Genomic DNA, 27,126 nt, shown 5'->3' on the forward strand with positions numbered 1-27,126 from the left:
GCCCGATTGGATAATTATCAACTGTTTCTACAATGGATTGGGTCCTACTTCTAGGCTCATACTTGATGCAGCATCAGGAGGAGCCTTGTGGGCTAAAAACTATGATGAAGCTTATGAAATTATTGAACTGATGGTTGCTAATGAGTAACAGAATCCTTCCCAGAGACTGACTCAGAGAAAAGTAGCAGGAATTCTGGAGTTGGAAGCAGCAACTGCTATAGCTGCCCAACTTAAGGCTTTGACAATGAAGGTGGACACTTTGGCTAATTATGGAGTTAATCAAATTACTAGTGTCTGTGAGCTTTGTGCTGGCGCCCATGAGAATGATCAGTGCACAATTTCTAATGAATCAGCTCAGTTCGTGAGCAACTTCCAGCGATCGCAGCAACCTATGCCAGCCACATATCATCCTAACAACCGCAATCATCCTAATTTCAGTTGGAGTAATGCTCAGAATGCGGTTCAACAGCCTTATCAGCAGTATCCAGCTAAGCAGTACAACCCCCCTAGGTTTCAGCAACCGCAGTATACACCAAAACAACAACTCCAGCTGTAGCAAGCTAATGAAAAATCTGAATTAGAGGAGTTGAAGCTTATGTACAAGAGCCAAGTTATTTCTATCAAGACCTTGGAAAATCAAATTGAGCAGATTGCTAATGCTTTGCTTAATCGTCAGCATGGTACATTGCCTAGTGACACTGAAGTGCCAGGGAAGAAGGAAGCTACAGAGCAGGTAAAGGCAATCACGTTAAGGTCTGGAAAGGTTGCGAATCTCGAACAAACTCGAGAGTTGACTGAAGAAGCTGGGGTTGAGGAAGAAGCAAAGCAGCAGGATGAAGAAGTGGAACCAAGAAAGACTACTGTTGAGCACACTCTTCCTGAGGGTAATATAGGGGAGAAACAGATCTATCCTCCATCGCCTTTTTCTAAGAGGCTGCAGAAGAAAAAGCTGGACAAAAAATTTGAGAAGTTTCTGGAGGTGTTCAAGAAACTTCATATCAACATACCTTTCGTCGGGGCTCTCGAGCAGATGCCTAGTTATGCAAAGTTTATGAAGGGTATTCTCTCTCAGAAGGTGAAGTTAGATGATTTAGAGACTGTCGCTCTCATGGAGGAATGTAGTGTTGTGTTGCAGCAGAAGTTACCTCCAAAGCTCAAAGATCCAGGAAGCTTCACTATTCCATGTACTATTGGAAAAGTGTCTTTTGACAGATGCTTATGTGACTTGGGAGCTAGCATCAATCTGATGCCTTTGTCAATCTTCAAACAGTTGGACTTGCCTGATCCAAAACCAACTTATATGACCTTGCAGTTGGCCGACCGTTCTATTACGTATCTGTGAGGTATTGTGGAGGATGTCTTGGTCAAGGTTGATAAACTCAGCTTCCCTACTGATTTCGTAATTCTTGATTTCGAGGAGGATAAGAAGATTCCCATAATCTTGGGAAGACCTTTATTGGCAATTGGCCGAACCTTGATAGATGTGCAGAAGGGTGAGCTCACAATGCGAGTTTTTGATCAGATGCTTGACAAGTTGGCTGGTCATGAGTACTATTGTCTTCTGGATAGTTATTCAGGTTACAACCAGATTTGTATCGCTCCAGAAGATCAAGAGAAAACTACCTTCACTTGTCCATTTGGTACGTTCTCCTTTAGACGAGTTTCTTTTGGTCTGTGTGGTGCACCAGCCATATTTCAACGATGTATGATGGCCATTTTTTCTGACATGATTGGCCAGAATATGAAAGTGTTCATGGAGGACTTCTCAGTCTTTGGCGATTCTTTTGATGAATGCTTGTAAAATCTTGGACACGTTCTCAAGAGGTGTGTTGAGACCAATCTGGTTCTCAATTGGGAAAAATGTCACTTTATGGTGCGTCAAGGCATAATTCTCGGGCACAAGGTTTCTAGTAAGGGTCTTGAGGTGGATAAGGCCAAGGTGGGTGTCATTGAGAATCTTTCCCCACCAATTTCTGTTAAGGGAATCCGCAGTTTTCTTGGTCACGCGGGTTTCTACAGTAATTTCATCAAAGACTTCTCGAAAATTTCAAAGCCATTGTGCAGTTTACTAGAGAAAGATGTCTCTTTCAAGTTTGATGACGAGTGCCTTGTAGCTTTTAAGATATTAAAAAAGAGTCTAATTACGGCACCGGTCATAACTGCACCCGATTGGAATGAACCTTTTGAGATGATGTGTGATGCAAGTGATTATGCAGTTGGAGCAGTTCTTAGGCAGAGAAAGAATAACATATTTCATGTGGTATACTATGCTAGTAATACCTTGAATGGCTCCCAACTGAATTACACTACTATGGAGAAAGAACTTTTGGCTATTGTCTATGGTTTTAAGAAATTTTGATCTTATCTACTTGAGACTAAGGTGACAGTTTTCACTGATCACGCCGCCATTCGATATCTCGTCTCGAAGAAGGACTCGAAGCCTAGATTGATTCGATGGGTTCTTTTGCTCCAAGAATTTGAACTAGAGATCAAGGACAGAAAAGGAACTGAAAATCAAGTTGCTGATCATCTCTCGCGTTTAGAGAATCCTAATGCTACTTCATTGGATAAGACCTTGATGTATGAGTCTTTTCCCGACGAGCAGTTGTTTAGAGTGCAAGAAGAAGAACTGCGGTTTGCAGACATTATGAACTACCTTGTGAGTAACATCATGCCTCCCGACTTATCTTATGCTCAAAGGAAGAAGTTTCTACATGAAGTGAAGTGGTATATGTGGGATGATCCATTTCTTTTTCGCCAAGGAGCTGACCAAATCACCAGGAGATGTATTCCTTACAGCGAAACGGGGGGATCTTACGAGATTGCCACTCAATGGCTTATGGGGGACACTACGGTGGAGAAAAGATAGCAGCTCGTGTTCTTCAAGCAGGTTTCTTTTGGCCGACATTGTTTAAAGATGCTCATCAGTTCATTTTAAAATGTGATCGATGTCAACGTGTGGGTAATATGTCCAAGAGGGATGAGATGCCTCTTAATGTGCTTCTCGAGGTTGAGGTCTTCGATGTTTTGGGAATTGACTTCATTGGGCCATTTATCTCATCTTGCAATAATCAGTATATCCTGTTGGCGGTTGATTATGTGTCGAAATGGGTTGAAGTTAAGGCGTTGCCAATAAAAGATGCGAAAGTGGTGCTTAATTTTCTTCACAAGCAAATATTCACAAGGTTTGGGACTCTAAGAGTCATAATCAGTGATGAGGGGTCGCATTTTTGCAACCGTAAGTTCACTGCTATGATGAAAAGGTATAATGTGAACCATCGCATTGCTACGGCTTATCATCCTCAGACAAATGGTCAAGCTGAGGTATCTAATAGAGAGATCAAGCGCATTCAAGTGAAAGTTGTGTGTCCATCAAGGAAGGATTGGTCTTTGAAGCTTGATGAAGCTGTTTGGGCATATAGAACAGCATATAAGACTTCATTGGTTTATGGTAAGGGGTGTCATTTGCCAGTGGAGCTCGAGCATAAAGCTTATTGGGCTTTAAAGAAATTGAATCTGGACTTGGATGCAGCTGGAAAGAAAAGGATGCTTCAATGGAACGAACTTGACGAATTTTGACTTCAAGCTTATGAGAACAACAAAATGTACAAGGAAAAAGTCAAGAGGTGACACGATCGGGGTCTAGTGCTCAAGAAATTTATGTCAGGGCAACAAGTTCTTTTATTCAACTCTCGTCTCCGTCTTTTTCCAGGAAAGTTAAAGTCAAGATGGTCAGGTCCTTTTATTGTCAAAACTGTGTTTTCAAATAAAGTGGTGGAAATTTTTGAAAATGATCTGGGCCAAGCATTCAAGATAAATGGTCAATGGTTGAAGCATTATTATGGTGATACTACAAACCACGAGGTGGTTAATGCCGTTTTATTGTCCACTTGATCTCAAGATTCTACGTCGACCTAGCGACGTAAAAGAAGCGCTTCTTGGGAGGCAACCCAAGTTTGTTGTACAATAGTAGGTAGAGGAAGCAAGAAGAAAAGAGAAAAACACAAAAAAAAATCAGAAAAAGAAAAATTTCAGGGCCAAGTACAGAAGCTGGGTGCGCCCGCGCTGATCTAGCGCGCGGTCACGCCGTTTTTCCAGTAGCTGAGCGCGCCTGCGCTGCTCTAGCGTGCACGCGCTGTTCTAGCGCGCGGCCGCGCTGGTTTTCCAAAGTAGAGCGCGCCCGCGCTGTCTCAGCACGCGGCCGCACCGGGTCCCTGTTCAGAAAAAAAAAATTTAAGGCGGCAGTTTATCGTGTAAAAAAGGTATTTTTATTCCAAAATCAATTCAAACCCGATTTTTACTCTTCCACACCCCATAATTCCCTCTCCCAATCAATTCCATTATTACCACGATTCCCATAATCAATCCCATTTCTATTCCTTATCAAATTCGCACCCCTCCCCCCATAAATACATACACTTATACACAACTTCTCCATCAATTCACAAACACTCAAACACGAATTCTCTCTAAACACTTAAGCTTTTATTCACTCTTTTTCAATCCGATGGCACACAAAAGATAGAGAACTCAAGTTGGAAGCAGCACCACCGACTCTTCATATGCGGGTGGTGTGAGGCCCAGATTTTTAACTCCCGGGGCTGAAGAGGAGTACACGAGGCTTCTCTCGAAGCCTATTGCTAAGGAAAGAGGGATTTTGCCACCAGGGAGCGATGGTAAGCTTTTGGAGATGATCCTTGAGATGGGTTGGGTTCCTTTTTGTGAGGCTCCCGCTGCTGTGCCCATGAGTGTTGTGCGGGAGTTTTACGCCAACGCGAAGGCGAAGAAGAATGGTTTCATGGTGGTGAGAGGGATGACTGTTGAGTACAGTGTAGAGGCTATCAGGAGGGTGATTGAGCAACCTGTGAGGAAGGTGGGTCAGGACATATGGAACGATAAGACGCCGGAGGACTTTGACTTGGATCTTATTGTTGCTACTCTCTGTGTGCTTGAGACTCATTGGAAGTTCAAGAGGGGTACTACTGATTAATCCACGTTCCCTGTTTCATGTATGAACAGGTATGCACGGGCTTGGAATTTGTTTATTTGTGCTAACATCATGCCATCTTCGCATGTGCATGAGATTACGATGGAGCGTGCTCGTCTGCTTTGGGGTATTCTGCAGTGTGATTACATTGATTTGGGGATGGTGATATATCAGGGGATCCTGAGGTTTTTTAGAGGAGGTACTATTAGGGCTATTCCTTATGCATCCATTGTGACGAAGTTGTGTGTGGCAGTTGGTGTTCATTGGCCAGCACATGAGCAGCTTCAGATTCCCAGTGCTCCTATTGACAGTTCTACACTACACAGCATGGTCGAGTGGTATGGAGGGAATCCCGATCCTAAGGGGCTTGGTTACTTTTATGCTCATCTACCAGGTGGTGTGCCTATAGAGGCAGCTATAGTAGGAGGTTCTCAGCATGCCCGGCGAGCAGCTTGGAGGGCTCAGTATGGAGAGGAGGCTGGACCGTCAGGATCGCGGCAGCAGCAACAGCAGCAAGCGGAGGCAGCAGGAGCAGAGATGGGAGTTGGTTTGAGTTCGACGCAGTATAGGCGTCTTGCGAGGAGGATGGATGTGATGCACGACATTCATAGTCGTTTTACACGCGATCTCACCCAGGCACTTGGGACTGCATTTCGAGCCACATGAGTTGACATTCAGTGGCTAGTTTTTGGTGAGGACTCCGTGTATTCGCCTCCGGACACACCTGACATTCCACCCGTTGAGGGTGAGGATTCTGATTCACAGTAGGTATGTCTGATTCCTTACTATTACCTTAACTAAGGATAGTGAATATTTTAAGTTTGGGGGTAGTAGTTTAAGGAATATATTTGTGTGAGTCCCATATAGTTTTTATGTTCATGATAGTTTAATTCATATAGTTGCATAGATTTTTCCATGTAGTTTTTTTTATTTTTGGTAGTTTTTATGATAATTTGTTCATGTAGTTTCATGCATTTGCATTATATTATGATTCCCTTAGATAATTTTTCCGATTAATTGGTGATATTGATGCTAGTGTAGTGATGTCGTATTTAGAGATGTTGAGTCTTATTGGATTGATTTGCATGCTAGAGACACTTATATTTCACTAAGTCTTATAGGTTGCTAGAGTGCTAGATCATAGTCATGATTTGTTGGTTTGTCGAGGTTTAATTGCTTGTTTATATTTAGAATTTAGGATATTTTCTTAATAATAAAAGACATGGATATTTAAAAATTAAAGGAAATTGGATTTCATTGCTAGATGTGTGGCTAGGTGTCAACTGGCTAGTAGTCGGCTCATATTTTTATGAGTAGTCTAGGGTTGAATGAGATGCAGCGAAACGTACTCATTCAGAAATTATTAAAAAAAATGAAAAAAAGAAAAAAAAATAAGTGTTATGTATAATTGATCACGAGTGGGCTCTTTAGTACTCAAGTTATTAAGTTCTTAGGGGACTTTGTGCCTAGTGACCTAAGGCTTTTATAGTCTGGGATCTGCTAACCTAATGCTCGCTACATGGGTGCTATTGTATAAGTCTTTTGTGGACCTCACTTATTGCACGATCAAATAAGCATATGTGTTTTGTTTTGTTTGAATAAAAGCATGAATCCATGATTAACTCTGATATAAGAATTGAAGTGTTATAAGTTATTTTGAGTCTAGCTTTTATTCTTTTTATAAACTTGCGATTGTCTTGATAAGTAGTGAGTCATGGTTGTCGATCTAGTTGTGATATTACATCTGTAAGCATTTTCACACACGCACGTCTCTGGTATGTAGATTGATTTGTGAGATGTGATGGATCTTTATGCGAATAACTGCATTTGCTGAGTTGTTGCTAGTTTATTGGTTTAGTTATTCTTTGGGGATCATTGCATTCATATTAGTTGCATTCATGCATTTTTATTTCTTGTTATTTGAGTCTGTTTATGCTTGAGGACAAGCATCGATTCAAGTTTGGGGGTGTGTTAAGTGGCATTTATGACACTTATTTATGCTCTAATAAGCTTTGAGTTGGTGTATTTGTACTCAAGTTATTTGTGTTTTAACGTGTTTTCAAGTGTTTTTACATTTCAGGCTTTACTTCGTGAATCAAGTGAATTAGCATTGTTTTGATGCTAATATGGTGTTTACGATATGTTGAAATAAAAGCTTGAAAGATTGGCTCGAAGCTGCAAGGAATAAAGAAGAAGAAAAAATAAAGTTTTGGCAGAAAGCAGGCGCGGCCGCGCTGGTGTTGCGCGCGGCCGCCCCGGGGGAAAAGAAATTCAGCGCGGCCGCGCTGGGTCGGGATAAACAAATCTTGATTCTTGTGCAATTCGAATTCTGGACTCCTGGGATGCATGGACTGCTATATAAACATAACTTAGGTCGTTTTTCAAAGATATATTGAGATAATTAGAGTTTTCAAGACATCAAGGAGGGAGAAGACGGCAAGAGACCTTTTGGCACAATTCAACAAAGGCGGATACGATCTAGTTTATTCTTGTGAATCTTTGTTTTGAGTTGTAATTTGGATGCTTGTTTCTTGTTTTGCTGAACCTTACTCTTTTTTGTACTTTGGTTATTTATTCGTATAAAGAGTACGTTTGTTATATCAGGTTTTCATTGGAACCCACGTTGACGATGAGTTCAATTATGGGCTAATCATTATCGTGGGACTCTAGCGGATTTATTTATGGATTTCTTTAGTTAAATTATTTGATGCCTTAGTGTGTGGTGATTGTATGATATCCTAGTTATGATTGTGCTTATTCGTCTTATGAGCGTCGTTAACTTATAAGATAGCATGTTAATTCTTAATGAAGCGAAAGTGAATTTAAGGATTTAGAACTTGCCATGCTAGCATAGGTTCATTTATTGTTATGCATGATTCGTAGGTAATTTTACTCATCTTACTTGCCCTATGTAATCAAGATAGATAAGTTGTGCTTAAACCGTTATGTTGTCAAATTCTATAGACATATAGGGTCTCTATATAATTGGTGCCTATTCAGCTTCTATCTCTTTTGTGGATGTCTGGTAGAATGGTACTCGTGTAACGAAAGTTGGCATAATCCTTAGTTATAAACATCCTCACTTTGTTATTGTCTTAGCATTGAATAAATAACCATACATTGTTGCTTAGGTGCGTAATTTAGATAGTTAACCAATACAGTCTCTGTGGGATGGAATATGATTTACATTTTATACTACTTGTGAACTCGTATACTTGCGTGTAATATTAGCGCGTGTTTAGAGACTAACAGTAGTCCGATAAACAAATGAGACGCTTCCCGATTTTCGAGAACACTATTCCAAAATTCGAGAACGAATCCTGTAAAATATAGGGAATGTCAGTCAACATATATACTTTTACAATTATAAATAAATATCGTACGACCCTACTTTACATATTGTGATAAATAAATAACAGCCCTGTTTTCTCGAAGCGACGGGTATATGTATTTTTCGAATATGAGTACAGAACCGAGTCTTGAATGCGTAAACCCTAATTGTTGTGTGTGTTATGATAATGCGTACACTTACGAGTCGGGTTTTGTTATCGTTGGGTTGATATGCTAGCGAGGATATGTCAAGCATAACTGGTCATCTAATAAAGGGTATTTCGACTCTGTAGGTTTTAGTCGGAGGACCCGAAAGTTGACATCGGACTAAAGACAACCTAGTGATCAGTCGACAAGCTCAGCAAAGTTCCAATCGAAGGACCTGAATGTTGAAGTCGGATCCAGGATAGCCTATTAGCTAATCGATAAAGCCGAGCATCCAAGTCAGTTCAAAGTCAAACGGTATCAGTTGTAAAGTTCTGCAAGGCAAGTACCCCGGACAATACTCTTATGGTTCAGTATATATGAATGAAATGTTGTTTTATTTTCGAACAGGAACAGAAACATTTTAAGTTACGTATCCCCTGTATTTGAAAATGTTTTTTAAATTATGTTTTGGGGAAAAGTAACTTCTGAAAGTACCTATCTCTAAAATGTGATTAAAATGGAAGGAAGTTTTGATTAGTGTGTTGTGACATAATGGTTTTTAACAAGAGATAGATAAAGGTGATTTTGAAAACTGGATAAAATGAACCATATATTGGATAACGTTGCATAAGTGGTTAATTCGGTTGTGCACCCTATCTTCACCGATTAGTCCAACATAGTTAATCAGAAACCTAGCTAGTCTCTGCGGATCCGGTTAATTTGTGTGAAAGTCCGATCAGCTTTCCTAGATAATTTGTGTGATAGCCCGGCCAACTATACTAGATAACTTGTGTGGAGGCCTGATCAGTCATCCCTAGATAGCATTCAATACATATCTGATTACGGTTTGTGGTTCCAGTAATGGAACAAATGGTTTTGTGGTCCCCGTAACAGGACAAATGGTTCTATGGATTTTTGTAATGGAATAGTGGTTTTGAAAATGAAAATATCATGCTAAAATTGAACTCTGGTATTTATAGACAATACACGTTTGATGATATTGTTTTACAGGGCATGCTAGTGTTAATATCCAATTTATATATATTTTACTTGTTTTGTAGCGAGTTATAATTTCTGTTTCGATAATTGTTTTATCATAAATTATTTTACTTATTATTCATATAGTGGTACTGCTGAGCAATTGATTGCTCACCCTTGCAGAATGTTTTGTAAATATGTATTGTAGATTCCTAGGAGACTCTTTCGTCGTCGTCAGGGCAGAGTTCCAGTTCCCTCCGTACCAGACTTCTCTGAGGTAGTTGTGTCAGACCAAAGATGGTCTGTTGAGTTATTGTATTAAGATAGTTGCGTCAGGATTGTTTGTTATAAGTTGGTTTTGTAATAATTGTAACATAAGTCATACTTAAACCTTCAAAAGGTCTTGGTATAATGGGTCGTGTTTATGTTTTATCATTAAAGTGGATTATATTATGTTGGTTGTTGTTGTTGTTGTTGATGACGTCAACTCCTGATCCCGGGGTTGAGGGTATCACGATAGCTTTAAAAACTGTCTTAGTATATTTTAGTACAAGTTTTGTAATCATGTGATGTTGGTCTATAAAGCATGCACGGGTCCTTAATTTAGAAGTTATGAAACAGATCTAAAAAAATATCTTGTATTCTCTCTCAAGATATGTAGATGAGTTTTTGCTTTCAAAAATACGGATTTATAGCAAAACAAATTTGATCTATTCAATCAAGTGAATTTTTGATATTGTATTTGTGTGCTTATTGTTAAATAATTTATCTCTACAAGTTCATATCTGCTTTGTTCATTTATAAGCCAAACATTTCCATATCCAATTAAAATCCAAAGAAACACATTCACCACCTCTATGTGTTATATTTCATTGCACTCAATATCTAACATAATTCTTCTGATAAAAAGTTTTCTAGATTAATGGATACTTCATAATAATATTATCCATTGACTAGTAAATAAATTAGAACTCTATTTTTAGTGATTGGTATCATCAAACCTAATGCGTGAATCCTAATAAAAATAAATTTTAAATTAACTTTGACATAAAAAAATTCTCTATAAATCACTAAAGTTATATTTTAGTTTTATATAAAAAATATACTAATGAAAATAGTTAAAAAAACCTTCAATTGATATATGTTGCAATTTTCTTAATATTCTTACGTTCGGGACATTTGAAATAAATTCATAAAGTCGTTGTAAAGCACCATGTAGTCACATAGTTCATACATGTACAAGTTTATCTAGAGTGAACCTTTTTACATTGAGTACGAGAGAAAACCATTCGAGTTATTTTACACCATTAGATTGGAATCAAATCCAATGGTTCATAGCTAATTTAATATTTAATATAGTTATAATTGTTTCGTAGATAAATACTGTATCACATAAGATGTGTGTATAAATCACTACATAATATTTGTACATCTCCAAATTGATCGACTATAACCCGACTTTCTTTAATTTTGATAAAATTAAGATTCAATCTTTCTGATCTTAATGTTAGGATCTAATTTTGATTCATGTGCTACTTCAGGTATTTCTTTTTGTTTCGATTTAGTTATCATCATCTTCTTCATCTTCTCAACATAATTTGTGTTGATTTTGAAATTAAGATTGTTAATACATCTTTTTGTATCTCATAAGCTTTTTATGTTAATTTGCTGATCTTTATTTTTCTTTATCTACAGGTAATGGAAGATGAAATTGATTCAAATATAGTGTGACATTCTTCAAGACTGACGAAATGAAATATTCAATTTTCGAAATCTCACTGTTAGATCTGCTTTCGATTCATATGCTAGGTCAAGTATTTTTATTTTCGATTCAGTTAACATGATCTTCTTCTTCTACTTAGCAAAATTATCTTGATTTATCGTGATTTGTTGATTTTAAGATTATAAAATTCATCCTATTATATTTCACACGCTTTTTATATTAATTAGCTCATTTTTTTTCTTGTTAATCTACATGTATTGACATATGTAATTGAATGAGTGTATTCAAGTTTTTTTACAGGTATTGAAGCTTTCTTTAGTATTGATACAATTAAAGGTTCAATATTTCAGATCTCACTTTTAAGATTTGTTTTCGGTTCATGTGCTAATTCAGGTAAATTTTCTTTCTATTTAGTTTTCATGATTATTCTTTTATTCTCAATATAATTTTGTTAATTTATTGTGAATTATTAATTTTAAGATTGTTATATTCATTTTTCTAGGTCTCAAATTTTTTCATTTATTGGCCTTTTTTATTAATTTGTTGATATGGTGAATCTAATGATATTGTTCATCTTGTTCGTTTTCCTTTTTTTGTAACTTTTTAGATCGATTCTAGTTATGACAAAACCGTATACTTAGATTTTATGTTTGCTTATGCTACTAATCGTAAGTTATGTTAAATGTTCGATTTTATTTTTATTTGTTTTATTTTTAAATCCATTTGATTGATTATATACGTAGAAGACGTATTTTCATAATGATTGTTATTTTATTTTTATTTTTAAAATATTATTTATCTTAATTCTATTCTCATACGACTTTCACAGTTTATTTTATGATTTATTACATTTGACTTTAATTTTTTTAAGTTTTGTTCCCTACAAATTCTTCAATTTAATATTTTCTAATTGTTAACTATTAGTTTCTTAAGAACATATATTTTTCATGTATATTCTCAATTTATGAATTTCATACCTCTCAAGTGCATTCTTATCAAGTGTACAAAGTTATTGTACTTATTTATCGGAAGAAAAATAAAGACTACAAAAAATTAGGTAGATATAATTGGTATTTCTATCTATATCTGAATATTTATAACAAAATTTGAATATTTGTAGCAAAACTAAAAATTATAAATAAAATTTTCTCTTGATTATAAATAATTTAAACTGTCTAGAATAGCTCTTTATGTCGTCATGTTAGATCATGAACATGATTACATTTTATTGGTATATGGCATAAATGATACTTTTTGGGGAGGCAATTATTGAATCATAATTTTTTTTGTTACTTTAAAATAACATAAAATATCATTTATATTTAATGTGTTAAGTTTGTTCAGGAGAAATATTGTTAGTTTCTAAATCATTTCAAAACTATAATCAAATTTTCAGCCTAAAATTTAAATATATTAAGCCTAAATATCATTATTCAATTTCTTATAATAGAATGAAATATATGCTAAAGTTTTACTATATACTACAAGTATGATTTTGAGGAGTAGTTGTCGTAGCATTCATTATTGTTGTAATTACTTCCAACAATAATGTGTTGCTTTTACCATAGAGATTGGTTCTTATTCAGGTAATATATGTTCATGTTCTTCTCTCACCGACAACTATAATTATTAAACTACACTTTCAACTCATGATATTAATATCATCATTTTGCAACATTCATGATATAAATTTTTGCTAAATTATCATTAAGACTTGTTGGTGTAACTTGGAACTTGTGTATTGTATTTGCTTTGATAATTTTACTAACCTTAAAATATTGTATGTTCATTGTGATTGTAATGGTTGTGATAGTCGTAATCATGTGTGTTCGTGCACACACTTATATTTTATATTAAAGGAACTATGAAGTATGAAAAGAGAGCTGAATGTTAGAGAGGGAAAATAGAATGATCTTTATTGTTACATCAAAATTAGGAAGTGTTATCATCATTTTTGTAAACATCGTTTATGACCTATACTCCATTACATGTTCTCAAAGTGCAAACTTTATGATACTCATTATGATTGATTGATGTGACATGTTTGTACCTTTACAAATGATATCATAGATAAACTTTAGAAGTGGCAAATCTCGGGGATTATATATATTATCGAAAAAATACTAATACAAGGCCAATTTTTGATTCTTTGTTTTACAGTACATTAGAGATACATCGGGCATTTTTCATGATATCATTGAGTTTTATATATTTGATTGTACTTGTCATATTCTCTCATGTTACAATCATATTTTAAATCTAGTCTATGACTCCAATTGCATGTATATTGGTCTAGATCACCATTATTGCATGATGTGTATTAAGATTTTTCTAGTAGAAATTCATTTGGGAAAAGTTAAAACTGTATTTAATTTTTCTTCTAAATGACTAGAAGTCAAGGAAATTAAAGAGCAATTCAAAGGTGAATATATGATTTTTGTGGTAACCGAGACGTGCATATTTAAAGGAATAAGTTCAGTTTTATTATCCTTTAAACAATTATTGAGGGAATACGAACATTAGCGAGAAATCTAGGTTCTCATTTAAATAGTTAATCTCACATGAATCTCAGTAAATGGCATCCATTAAGTAAAATGGGAGAAATAAAATTATTAATAGAATAAATGAGATTTATGATTCTCTTGGTCATGAGCCAGTAATACTTATTGATTAGTTAGTTGACCATTGTGAAAATAGTGTTATGTTATCGCGGAATGCTGCTTAAGAACGTTGTGAGGGGTGGAAATAATGTAGTGCCTTACATGTATAATGTTTCTGGCTCTAGCTCCACAATTTAGTATAATTTAGTGATTAATGTACGTTAAAATTTCATGTGTAATTGTAGAGCCTGACCTACAAACAATATACTCGTAAGGTAGTATATTTGTGTCAATCCTCACTACATTCACTATGTAACATTCCGCGATAGTTTAATATACACTTTTTTCACAAAGGTCAAGTGACTAATCAATCAGTATTACTGGCTCATGACCTAGAGAATCATAAATATGATTGTTCCCGTTAACAGTTTCATGTATTTCATTTCACTTTCTAGATGTTCTTTATAGAGGTTCTTGTAGGATTAAGAGTTTTAACAAGAAACTGAATATCTCGCAAGTATTCGTATTTCCTCGGTACTTGTTCAAAGAATAATAAATATGAACTTATACCTTTAATATACAAATGTTGTCTACCGTAAAATTCACCCATTTACCTTTGAATTTCTCTTTAATTTCCTTGACTTATACTAATTTAGAAGAAAAATTTATTGCAGTTTCAATTTTTCTTAAATAAATTCTTACTGAAATTTTTTTAACATAAATCGTGTCACAACAGTATAAAAACTCGATACGTACTCGTTTGGACTCATATCCTAGACTTAGTTGCCATTCAACTTTAACATGAGAGATAATAATAAAGATAATCAAACGTTTGAAATTCAGTGAAATTAATATGTAGGAAACATCTCAAAATTTTGTTACTTAACAAAAGTTCCCGATATTTTGATTAGTGTGGAGATTGAAATCAAGATTGTTTGTGTAATGATATTTTTTCAAGAATAAATGTTTAGCCATGAGATGATAATCATGAATTCAAATAAAAATTAATAACCTCGAGATTTGCCACTTTGTCTATAAAATGTTTCATTTTATAGACATGTAAGTATGTCATAACACTTAATTAAAATGTGTGCTATAAATTTATGTAATAAAAAAGCTACAAATAATGTTTACAGAAATTATGATAGAATTTTATAATTCAAATGTATTTTTAACATTTTTCTTCTCTCTTCGACAAATTATTACTTTCAATTATTGATAATTTTCGTAACAGAAAATACACATATACATAAAAACTGATACTGACACCATAAGTGCCCATAATAATCAAAATAGGATAATCGTGTCCATGAAATGTTCTTAAAATGTGGGAGAATGAAAGGAATCATGAGAATTTTAAAAAAGATAAGGGAATTTTGGACAAAAACTCGAAATATAATTGATTCAATTCGAGTTTGATTCTATAAATATATAAAATATATTTAAAATATTGAATATTTATATAAAAATATTTTGTTATATTTTTTTTTAAAATCATATAGACTCGTTAATGCTCGATAAGGAAGACAAATTCCAATATTTTATGTCAAATTTGAGTAATTTCCTAATATGTTAACTCGTACCCGTGATTAGTTGATACGGATATACCTGCGCAGGTACAAATTTAAGCTTGATTGAGCCAAGAAAATTACTCTAGAGTCCTACACACCTGAAGTTGCTGCACACACAAAACCACCCTCAGGCCTCAGCAACTTAACTACTCAAATCCAAAATCTCTCGACTACTACTAATACATATTTTTCTATCTCTGCAATCTCAATGGCGCCTGCTGCGGTGGTTTCCAACGGCATCACCGCCGTTAAATCACCACCGGTGACCGGGAGAATATCAACGGTGTACAGTGAAGTGCAGAACAGTCGTAAAGATCACGCGCTTCCTCTTCCTGCTGTTATTAAGAAAGAGTTTAGCATTGTTGATGGACCTGATAGCTCTGCTGCTGGCAATCCAGGTTGTATTCTATCTCTATTTGTGTATATTTGTGTGTGTAATTATGTCAGTTATTATGTGTGTGTGATGATTGTAGTGTGTGTGTAAGTTTGGATTATGTGTGGCTTGAGTTGCATTGTGAAATTGGTTTGTTGCGTTGCGTAATTGTTCGGTTTAATCGAATGTTTGCATTTAGGTGTGTATTAGGTTGGACTGATTCTGTTTATGCTTGCATTATGCGTTATTTTTTAGGTTAATCAGTGATTAATTAAGTGGATGTATCATGTATGTGTATGTTTATAAGTTAACTAGCCGCTTCTCATTCTCCTTTTGTTTGTTGGATCGAAAAAGTGGAATTAGTTTGCTACATTGTTTTAGTTCTGTTTTTAAATCAAATGTATATAAGCGTAAAGCACTTCATTTCACGTTATCCTGACAAAGGAAAAAATAGAATTAGAATTAGTGTTTTGCATAGTGTTATTTCTATTCTACGTGAATCAAATGCACATGGTTTATATATGACTGCACAGGTCAGACCTGAGCCTTAATCGAAAATACGAATGTATCCTGAATCTAAATCTAACATATATGTCCAATGTACACTTCCCCAAATGCCATTAACCCCGGTGATAAAGCTTACAGTAAGCCCCCAAAAGGTCAGTATATGTTACTTCCTTGGTGGTCGCTTTTACTCAATCTTATATTCTAGACCAACAGTCTTACATGTTCCAATGTCGGATTGGTGTTGTTACAAATATGTACAAAAGTTCCAATAATTGTTGGTTCTGATTGCACTTTTTTTGAACCGCAAAATTGAACCAATTTGATGAATCGTATTATTTCTTTGTTTGAATTAGATTTAGATGTATGTACATTACATGTGTGTTTTGTAGGTCCGGAGCTTAGAGTGATAATTAAGGTATATGTATGTGTGTGCCTGTATATTTTTTGTTTGACTCGTGTTCTGAACTTAAGATCTGGGCTTTATTACCTAAGGTTGTCCAACTTAGAGGAGTAGAAGTTTCGACTGATTTTCCATTTATTTGCAGATGAAATTGCCAAGTTGTTCCCATGCTTGTTTGGACAGCCTTCAGCAATGTTGGTACCTGGTGACGGAAAGGGATTGGGATCTGGTCAAAATCTGAAGATAGGTGTGGTTCTATCTGGAGGCCAAACTCCTGGAGGGCATAATGTCATTTCGGGAATTTACGGTAGCATCTTAAACCTTGGATTGTTGAAGTTTTTAAGTAATCCAAATGCTTTAGGGCATTTCTGATAATATGTAGGTTGCTATCCTTATATCATTAGTTACATGATTGGTACTGTAATTAAGAAATCGGTTTTACCTGCAATTGAGGTTACCATAGTGTAGCGGTCGTTTAAAGTACATCAGACTAGTAGGCTCCCCTAATTTTTTTTAATTGGAAACTAGTGTTGAAAAAGTACTTTTTAGCTACTTTTTACTTATAAGTCAAAAGGAAATCTTAGCTAAAGCGCTCTAGTAGAAGATATTGTTAACTTCGATGAAGTTGTTTCAAGTAATTTTGCAATTGACACATGTTACTGACATGCGAATATGCAAGATTTTCTTATTGCAAATTATCTTAGAAGAAGTTCTTAGTCTTTCAGGGAGTAGGTTGCAGGTGCTAGGCTTGTCATTTAGTTGTGCTTTTGTTATATACTGTTATGTTAATATTTTTTTCTTTACATGGATACTAAAACTTTACTTTCGTACCATGAATGTAGACTATTTGCAGAATCGTTGCAAAGGGAGCACACTGTATGGATTCAAGGGTGGTCCAGCTGTGATCATGAAGTGTAAATATGTGACATTGACCTCAGAATATATTTACCGTTACAGAAATCAGGCAAGTCATTCACTTGTGAATGTTTAATCGAGCAAGTTTTGACGTTTGGTACTTATATGTTTTATTTGCCACTAAATGAGTTTAGACTTATTGTTTAAAAGCACATAATATGTATACACATCTACAGAGAGATAATATTGATCGAAGTGTCTAAGTTAATGAGGCGCACACCTTGCCTTGGTGACTATGCTTAATGAGGCACGCACCTTACCTTTTTTCGTCGAGCTTAGGCTGTATTTGGGTCTTGTGCGTAGGTTTATCTTTCGCCTTAATCAATACTATCGATATTCCAAATGTGATTTTTTTTTATTCTTCAACAGTCTTAAACTTAATGTAGATGGATGTTGGTTAGCTCATATTTTTTATAAATGAAATGGTAAAGAGAGCTGGTGTGCCTGAAACTTGTATTACTTCTACAATATAACATGTTTTTTATTCCAATATTTCCATAGCTTCACTCTGGGAAATAGTCTGAAATCTGAATAGACTTGTAGGCGCTGCATTTTTACAAATTACGTTTTAGTTTAGCTCTGAATCTAATCTATATCAGATAGAATGAAGTTGGTTGAACTTATGAAAAATGGTTTCATTGTGTCAGGGTGGATTTGATATGATTTACAGCTGAAGGGACAAGATTGAGACCCCTGAACAGGTTTTTTTTGGTTCTTAAATTCATTGCTTTATGTAGGGCAATTCCAATATAATTGGAGTTGAATGATTTGGTTTCAGTTTAAGCAAGCTCAAGAGACGGCGCTAAGGCTTGATCTTGATGGGCTTGTTGCAATTGGTGCAGATGACTCAAACACTAACGCATGTCTCCTTGCTGAAAACTTTAGGTGAACTGTTTTAAACAAGTTAATGCATGGATAATTTCTTCCTTGCCTCTGCTTCTATAAAGTTTTGCTCACTTAGTTCCTGAGTTTATTGCAACTGAAATTTTGTTATAATTGTATAATTAGGAGTAAAAATTTAAAGACTAGGGTGATTGGATGCCCAAAGACTATTGATGGTGACTTGAAGTGCAAAGAGGTTCCCACAAGTTTTGGGTTCGACACTGCATGCAAGGTAATTCACATTGACTTTAGTGTTTGCTCTTCCAACTTCTTGTATGTCTGCATTGCTTCATGGCAATGGAAAAGGGGTTCGTTTAAATGTGTTCTCTCTAAGAATTTATCATATAAATGCCTAATCTATTACAAAATAGTTTTATTAAAAATCTCAGCATAAAATTGGTTGATGAATTAAAGGTCATTCATCAAGTCCAGAATGGTACATATTGTTAAACTTGGACATGTACAAGTATTGTTTTAAGACCTTTACACAACCAAACAATATATTTTAAAATGCAACCCTCTGATTTCGCTTTGATTATAGGTAGACAATTAAAGAGGACTTTCTAAACTTTGAGGATGGGGTAAAGATCATTAGTTATGGACAAATATCGAATAAGATATGATATTTAGTCATTTAGAAGTTCAGCAAACCCACTGGAATTTTCCCTTCAGCTTGTGTACACAATTTTTTTGGACCATGGAGAGTAAAATCTAATATTTTGTAATAAGCTCGATATGAATGAATACATATAGTGTATTTGATGTATCAAACCTGAGAATTGAATACTATGTGAATAGGAAAAGAATAATGGCAGTAAACAAAATACCTCACCTTGAAATAATTCTTACACAATGCAACCTATACAGTCACGAAAAAGGACACCTAGACTAAATTCCCAAAGTTTTAATTGGAGTGAAAGGAATGGAGAGTTAGGTTCCTCCCAAATCAACACACTATATTGCATATTCTTGTTTGTGTTTGGTTTTGCACTTCCTATAATTTCTCCTGTAGTAATTGTTAAGGCAAAAACACGCGCTAATAATACACGCAAGTATACGCGTTCACAAGTAATATAGAATACTTTCTAGTTCGTTCCCACAGAGACTCAGACTAATTATGTTCAATTAACACTCACTCACCAATGTATAATTACTTCTCAATGTCAAGACAATAACACTTAGATTTGATTAACTAATTATTAACTACAATTAACTACGAGAATTAAGCACTTAATTGACACTTGAATTAACAATATTAAAACACACATGATATCACAACTTCATTACTACTTCCTTCAATAGTCATTGTTATTACCCTTAGCATGCAACAGTTATGATATTAATCGAACAACACGAAACTGATAAAAGCCAACTTTCATTGTACTAATACCATTCTATCAAGCATCCACAATTAAGACAGAAGTTGAATAGGCATCAATTATGTTGAGACCCTATATGTCTACAGAATTTGACAACATAACGATTTAAACACATATTATTCCTTTAGATTACAGGGCAAGTAAAACGGTTAGAGTTATCCACTAATCATGCATACACATACACGAACCTATGCTAGCATGGCAAGTTCTCAACCTCAAGATCCACCGTCGCTTCACAAGAGATTAACACCCTATCTTATATGTTCGCGACACACATAAGACGAATAAGCACAACCAATACTAGATATCATACAATCATCACACACTAAGGTATTAAACACTAACTAAAGAATTCCATAGTAAATCCGTTACGACCACATGATCACGATTAGCCCATGATAGAACTCATCGTCATCATGGTTTCATATGAAAACATGATAATAACACACGAGAATAATTAAAACTACTTATATTAAACCAGAGTACGTCACAAGAGTAAATAGGTTCAAAGTAAAGAAAACTAGCATCCAACGTTACAACGAAATAAAGAATCACAAGAAAATATGCTTCCTCTTCGTTGCGGTGTGCTAAAACGGTCTTCTTCCTTATCTCCTTGCTCCTCGATTAATACTACGATCCAACACTATGTGAAACGTCTCTGAAAACTACTTATATAGGAGTCCCATAAAACCCAGCTAACTCAGAAGTTGGAAGCTTAACAGAATCAGGAGTCTAAAATAATTATTTTAAAATTCCGTCCCTGAGCGGCCGCTTAGCATTCCTGAGCGGGCGCTCAGCTTCCTGAGCGGTCGCTCATCAGAGCTGAGCGGGCGCTCAGACCCCTTCTGGAAAATGCTCTGTTTTTGCTCCCGTTTCTTGCTGCATTCTGCTCCCATCTTCCCACTTGCAATGTCAAACACATGCCAAGGCTTATTCTTGATGAAATATCTCCAGAAATGCAATTAATACCCTGAAATGCACAAACACTAGAAAAATGCATCAAAATCACAAAATACTTGATTCCAAGACATCAATTCAAGCCATTATAAAACGTTCTAAGTGGTATAAAATGTCACTTATCACACCTCAAACTTAAATCGATGCTTGTCCTCAAGCGTCACAGACTCAAAAACAAAACAAAAACATGCATGAATGCAATCTATATGAAATGCAGCGATCCCCCTTACTACGACCAAACCAACCAACTTACGACATCTCAACAAATGCAATTAAGCGAATAAAGATCAATCAGATCATGGAAATTAACATACAGCCGGAAACGTGGTGTGTGCGGATGCTTAGTAGATATGCTTCGAAACTAGATCAATTATCATAACTCGGCTATCCTCAAGGTAATCACATGATTATACGAAGAATAAAATTCTAGGCACAAAATGACTTATAACACTTCAAGATTACTGGAGCTTATTACGGAATCATGCTTTTTATTAAACACAACACACAAATGCTTATTTGACCATGCAATGAGTGAGGTCCACAAAAGACTTATACAATGACATCCATGTAGCGAGCGTTAGGTTAGCGGATCCCAGACTATAAAAGCCTTAGGTCACTAGGCACAAAGTCCCCTAAGAACTTAATAACTCGAATACCAAAGAGCCCACTCGTGATCAATTATGCATTAACTTTTTACTTCTTTTTTTTTTCTTTTCTTTTGTTCTCTCTTTTTTTTTTCTATATTTTTTTTCAATATTTTTTCAAAATTTCTGAGTAAGTGCGTTTCGCTCCATCTTGCTCAACCCTAGACTACTCGCATAAAAATACGAGCCGGCTACTAGCCATTTGACGCCTAGCCACAATTAGCAATGAATTCCACTTTTTACTCCAATTTTTCTTTTTATGCCTTTTATCACTAAAAACCTATTATAAATTCTAAGCATAATCAATAGATTAAACTTGAAAACCATCAAACCATAAAAACAATCTAGTCCTTAAGTATTCTCTAAGACTTAGTGAAATTACAAGTGTTTCTAGCATGCACGTCAACCTACAAGACTCAACATCACTTTAACGCTATCACTACACCCGCATCAATATCACAAATCAATTGGTAAAGCAACGCAAAAGGGATCATGGTATATGCATGAGCTAAATGACATGATAAATAAAGTTATAAAATTAAAAAAAAACTATATGGCAAAAGTGCGTTTATATGAACTAAACTATCATGAATATGCAACTATATGACACACACACAATATTCCTTAACTACCAACTACCACCCCCTAACTTAAAATTTTCCTTGTCCCCAGTGAAGGTAGTAGAAAGGAACACAGGGTATACCTACTCGGAGAGATCATCATCATCATCATCACCCTCAGAGGGTGGAGTATCAGGAGGCAGATATGCAGAGTCCTCACCAAAAACTGGCCACTGGATGTCAGCTCCAAGGCCTCTAAAAGCAGTCCCAAGCGCAAGGGTGAGCTCCTGAGCAAACCTGCTCTGCGTATCATACATAGCATCCATCCTCCTCGACAGCCTCCTATACTGGGCATCAGCCATCCCAGCACCCTCATGAACTCTAGAAGAGCCTGCCCCGTCACGCCCTGGCCTCACCATGGTAGCACCACGTGCTGGACGCCCTCCTGGAAGACGATAACCCAGCCCATGCTCCTCGGGCTCTCCACCAGCCCACTCCTGCATCGCATTCAGAGTCCCGGAATCAATAGGAGCGGCCGGTAGCTGCAACTGCTCGTGAGACGGCCACTGAACTACCACTGCTCGGCAAAGCTTTGTAACAGTGGATGCATAAGGGATGTTCATGTGCTTAGCTCCCCTCAAAAACTTCAGAATTCCTTGGTAGATAAACTCACCAAGGTCCACATAGTACTCCTCATTCAAAATACCCCATAACAACTGTGCTCGCTCAACTGTAACCTCATGTGCATGTGAAGTAGGCAGAATATTAGCGCAAATAAAGGCATTCCATGCACGGGCATACCTATTCATCGCAATCGCCGGAAAATGGCGATACTCGTTAGTCCCAGTCTTGAAAGTCCAAACTATGCCCGGCCTACAGAGAGTAGCACAAATCAAATCCAAGTCAAAATCTTCAGCAGTCTTCTCGTTCCAATTCTCCTCCGTGGGCTTCCTCTGTCGCTGCCCAATCATACGGCGAATCGCCTCAGGGTGATATGATAATCCACCGTCATCCCCCGCATAACAGAAAACCCATTGTTTTCAGCCTTCGCGTTCGCATAGAACTCGCGAACAACGCTCATCGGAACTGCCTCTGGTGACTCACAAAAAGCAATCCAACCCTTCTCAGCAATCATTAGCAACAACTCACCATTCCTCCCCGATGGTAAGAATCCCCTCTCCTTCAAAATCGGTTTACCCAGAAGTCTAGTATACTCCTCCTCAGCAGCCCTATCAAACAAACGAGGCCTCGCAGCAGTACCCCTCGAAGAATCAGCAGTAGGAACAGTGCTGCTGCTATCAATAGTCCTGGATCTCTTGGGTGCCATCGAAACTGAGAAAAAGTCTTTAAGATTTGTGTTTTTGAATATGGGAGAGAGTTTAAGGTTTGAAAGTGTATCGGGGAGTATATGGAATAGTTGTATATATATAAGGTAGAGATTAGGGTAAAATTTGATTAGGAGTGGGTTTGAGGGTTAAAAATGTGGGTAATGGGAAGATAATTCGTGGGTAATGGGCGCTCAGGGGTCTTCTGGAAAAAAAAATTCTTGCCCTATCTCACAGAATGGGATACATCTCCTGATGACCTGGTCAGCTCCTTGTCTAAACAAATATGGTTCATCCCACATATACCACTTCACCTCATGCAGAAACTTCTTCTTTTGAGCTGTATTCATATTAGGAGGCATTATATTGCTGACAAGATAATTCACAATATCTGCAAACCATGGCTCTTCCTCCTGAACTGCGAACAACTGCTCATCCGGAAAAGATTCGTTGATCAATGTCTTATCAAGTGAAGTAGACTCGGGATTCTCCAATCTAGAGAGATGGTCAGCTACTTGATTCTGAGTACCTTTTTGATCCTTGATCTCTAACTCAAATTCCTGTAGCAAGAGCACCCAACGAATGAGTCTAGGCTTCGAATCCTTCTTGGAAACCAAATAGCGGATGGCCGCATGATCAGTGAACACTGTCACTTTTGTCCCAAGTAAATAAGATCGAATTTTTCGAAACCAAAGACTATAGCCAAAAGCTCCTTCTCAGTAGTGGTGTAGTTCATTTGAGCTCCATTTAAAGTCTTGCTAGCATAGTAGACCACATGAAAGAGATTATTATGCGCTGCCCACAGAACTGCGCCCACCGCATAATCACTCCACATCACACATCATCTCAAACAGGCTCTGTCCAATCAGGTTATCAAACTCTTCTTGAGCGTCTCGAATGTCGTCAAGCATTCATATCAAATTTGAAAGAACAACATCCTTCTCAAGCAAGTTGCAACAACGGCTAGATATCTTCGAAAAGTCCTTGATGAAACGCTGATAAAAACCCGCATGACCAAGGAAAACTACGAATTCCTTTCACAGAAATAGGTGGTGGAAGATTTTCATGACTCCCACCTTGGCTTTGTCCACCTCAAGACCCTTGCTAGAGACCTTATGCCCAAGAATAATGCCTTCACGCACCATAAAGTGACATTTTTTCCCAATTGAGCACCAAATAGTTTTCCACACACCTTTTGAGCATCGCACGAAGATTATTCAAACATTCATCATACGAATGTCCAAAGACGGATAAGTCGTCCATAAACACCTCGACATTATTTCCAATCATATCAGAGAATATAGCCATCATACATCTCTGAAAAGTGGCCGGCGTGCCACATAAGCCAAACGAAACTCTGCGAAAAGCAAACGTGCCAAATGGACAAGTGAAGGTAGTCTTTTCTTGATCCTCTGGTGCAATACATATCTGATTATACCTCGAAATAACCATCCAGAAGATAATAATACTCATGGACCGGCCAACCTGTCAAGCATCTGATCAATAAATGGAAGGGGGAAGTGATCCTTCTTGTTGCCTTGTTCAACGATTCTGTAGTCCATGCATAACCTCCATCCTGTGACTGTTCGAGTAGGGATGGGCTCGTTCTTCTCATTTGCTACCACAGTAATACCTCCTTTCTTAGGTACACATTGCACGAGGCTCACCCACGAACTGTCAGAAATAGGATAAATGATTCCTGCTCCAGTCACTTCAGAATTTTCTTTCTTCACCCACTTTTTTCATGATAGAATTAAGTCTTCGTTGTTGCTCAACAGTCGGCTTACTACCTTCCCTCTAGCAGAATTTTATGCATGCGTATGAAGGGTTGATCCCTTTGATGTCTGCTATAGTCCATTCCGATAGCGATTGATTCTCTCAAGATCCTCAAGAGTTGTCCTCCTCACTACCTGAAAGGTTAGATGCAATAATAACAGGTAAAGTAGATGCATCACACTAAAAAAGCATACTCAAGTGTTCAGGCAATGGTATAAGCTCCAAGGTAGGTGCTTCCTCAATAGATGGTTTGAGATTTCATTCAGCATTTTTGAGGGCAGAAGTACCAAGAGATTCAAATGGCATGTCTAGCTTTCGCCTCCAAGGAGAAACATTTAGATATTGTAGTTGCTCATTGTCATCCTCATCCTCACTGTCAAAATCCCCCACTAAGGCTTTCTCTAATGCATCAGACATTAGCATATGATCAAGTTCTGATGTAACCGCAGAATCAATCAAATCCACCTTTAAGCACTCCTCGTCTTCTGTATGGAATTTCATCGCTTTGAATACATTGAATGTCACATCCTGATCCTGCACCCGCATAGTAAGTTCACCTTTCTGCACATCTATCAAGGTACGGCCTGTAGCCAAGAAAGGTCTCCCCAAGATTATGGGAATCTTCTTATCTTCCTCGAAATCCAGAATAACAAAGTCTGCAGGAAAGAAGAGCTTATCCACCTTTACTAGCACATCCTCCACTATGCCTCGTGGGTATGTAATAGAACGATTAGCCAATTGTAGAGACATGTAGGTGGGCTTTGGATTAGGCAAATTCAACTTTTTGAAGATCGACAACAGCATCAGATTGATGCTTGCTCCCAAATCACACAGGCACTTGTCAAAAGACAACTTGCCAATGGTGCAAGAAATGGTGAAGCTACCTGGATCTTTAAGCTTTGGAGGTAACTTTTGTTGCAGCACAGCACTGCATTCTTCCGTTAGAGCAACGGTCTCAAGGTCATCCAGTTTCATCTTCCTTGAAAGAATACTCTTCATAAATTTCGCATAACTAGGCATTTGCTCAGAGCCTCAGCGAAAGGTATATTGATTTGAAGTTTCTTGAACACCTCCAGAAACTTACCAAACTGCTTATCCAGCTTTTGTTGTTGCAATCTCTTAGGGAAAGGTGGTGGAGGATAGAGTTGTTTCTCCCCTGTATTACCCTCAGACAGAGTGTGTTCAACAGTAGACTTCCTTGGTTCCGCCACTTTCTCCTCTTGCTTAGCTTCTTCATCACCAACTTCAGCTTCCCCGTCTTTTGCTTTTTCAGCATCAGCAACTTTTCCAGACCTTAAGGTAATAGCCTTGACTTGCTCTTTAGCTTCCTTCCTGCCTGGCACTTCAGTATCGCTGGGAAGTGTGCCAGGTTGACGATTGAGCACTGCATTGGCTATTTAACCGATTTGATTTTCCAAGGTCTTGATAGAGACCGCCTGACTTTTGCACAACAGCTTAAGTTTCTCAAAATCAGCACTAGAGGGTGGAGCAGCACCTCCTTGTTGAGGATATGATTGCCTTTGAGCATACTGCTGTGGTTGCTGGAATCCAGGGGATTAAACTGTTTACTTATGCCTTGCTGATATGGTTGCTGAATAGCATTCTGATTATTACTCCAGCTGAAATTTGGATGATTTCTGTTGTTAGGATGATAAGTAGCTGGCACAGGCTGCTGCGGTCGCTGATAATTGTTCACATACTAAACAGATTCATTAACAAGAGAACACTGATCCGTAGCATGAGAACCTGCACAAAGCTCACAGACCATAGCTACCTGATTGACTCCATAGGTGGCTAAAGAATCGACCTTCATAGACAGCGCTTAGAGCTGCGCTGCAATAGCTGTAGCTGCATCAACTTCCAAAATACCTGCTACCTTCCCAGGCATCATCCTTTGAGTTGTGTGCTAAAACGGTTCTTCTTTCTCCTTGCTCCTCGATTAATACTACGATCCAACACTATGTGAAACGTCTCTGAAAACTACTTATATACGATTCCCATAAAACCCGGCTAACCAGAAGTTGGAAGCTTAACAGAATCAGAAGTTTAAAATAATTATTTTAAAATTCCGT

The 27,126-nt window shown here is 36.9% G+C and overlaps 1 pseudogene; it reads left to right on the top strand.

Annotated features, from left to right (window-relative positions):
- Positions 1 to 11,463: 11,463 nt before the first annotated feature.
- On the top strand, positions 11,464 to 23,849 carry LOC141702244 (pyrophosphate--fructose 6-phosphate 1-phosphotransferase subunit beta-like; annotated as a pseudogene).
- The last annotated feature ends 3,277 nt before the right edge of the window (positions 23,850 to 27,126 follow it).

This window comes from Apium graveolens, unplaced genomic scaffold (genome assembly GCF_009905375.1).
Source record: "Apium graveolens cultivar Ventura unplaced genomic scaffold, ASM990537v1 ctg4817, whole genome shotgun sequence".
In the NCBI taxonomy this organism is placed as follows: domain Eukaryota; kingdom Viridiplantae; phylum Streptophyta; class Magnoliopsida; order Apiales; family Apiaceae; genus Apium; species Apium graveolens.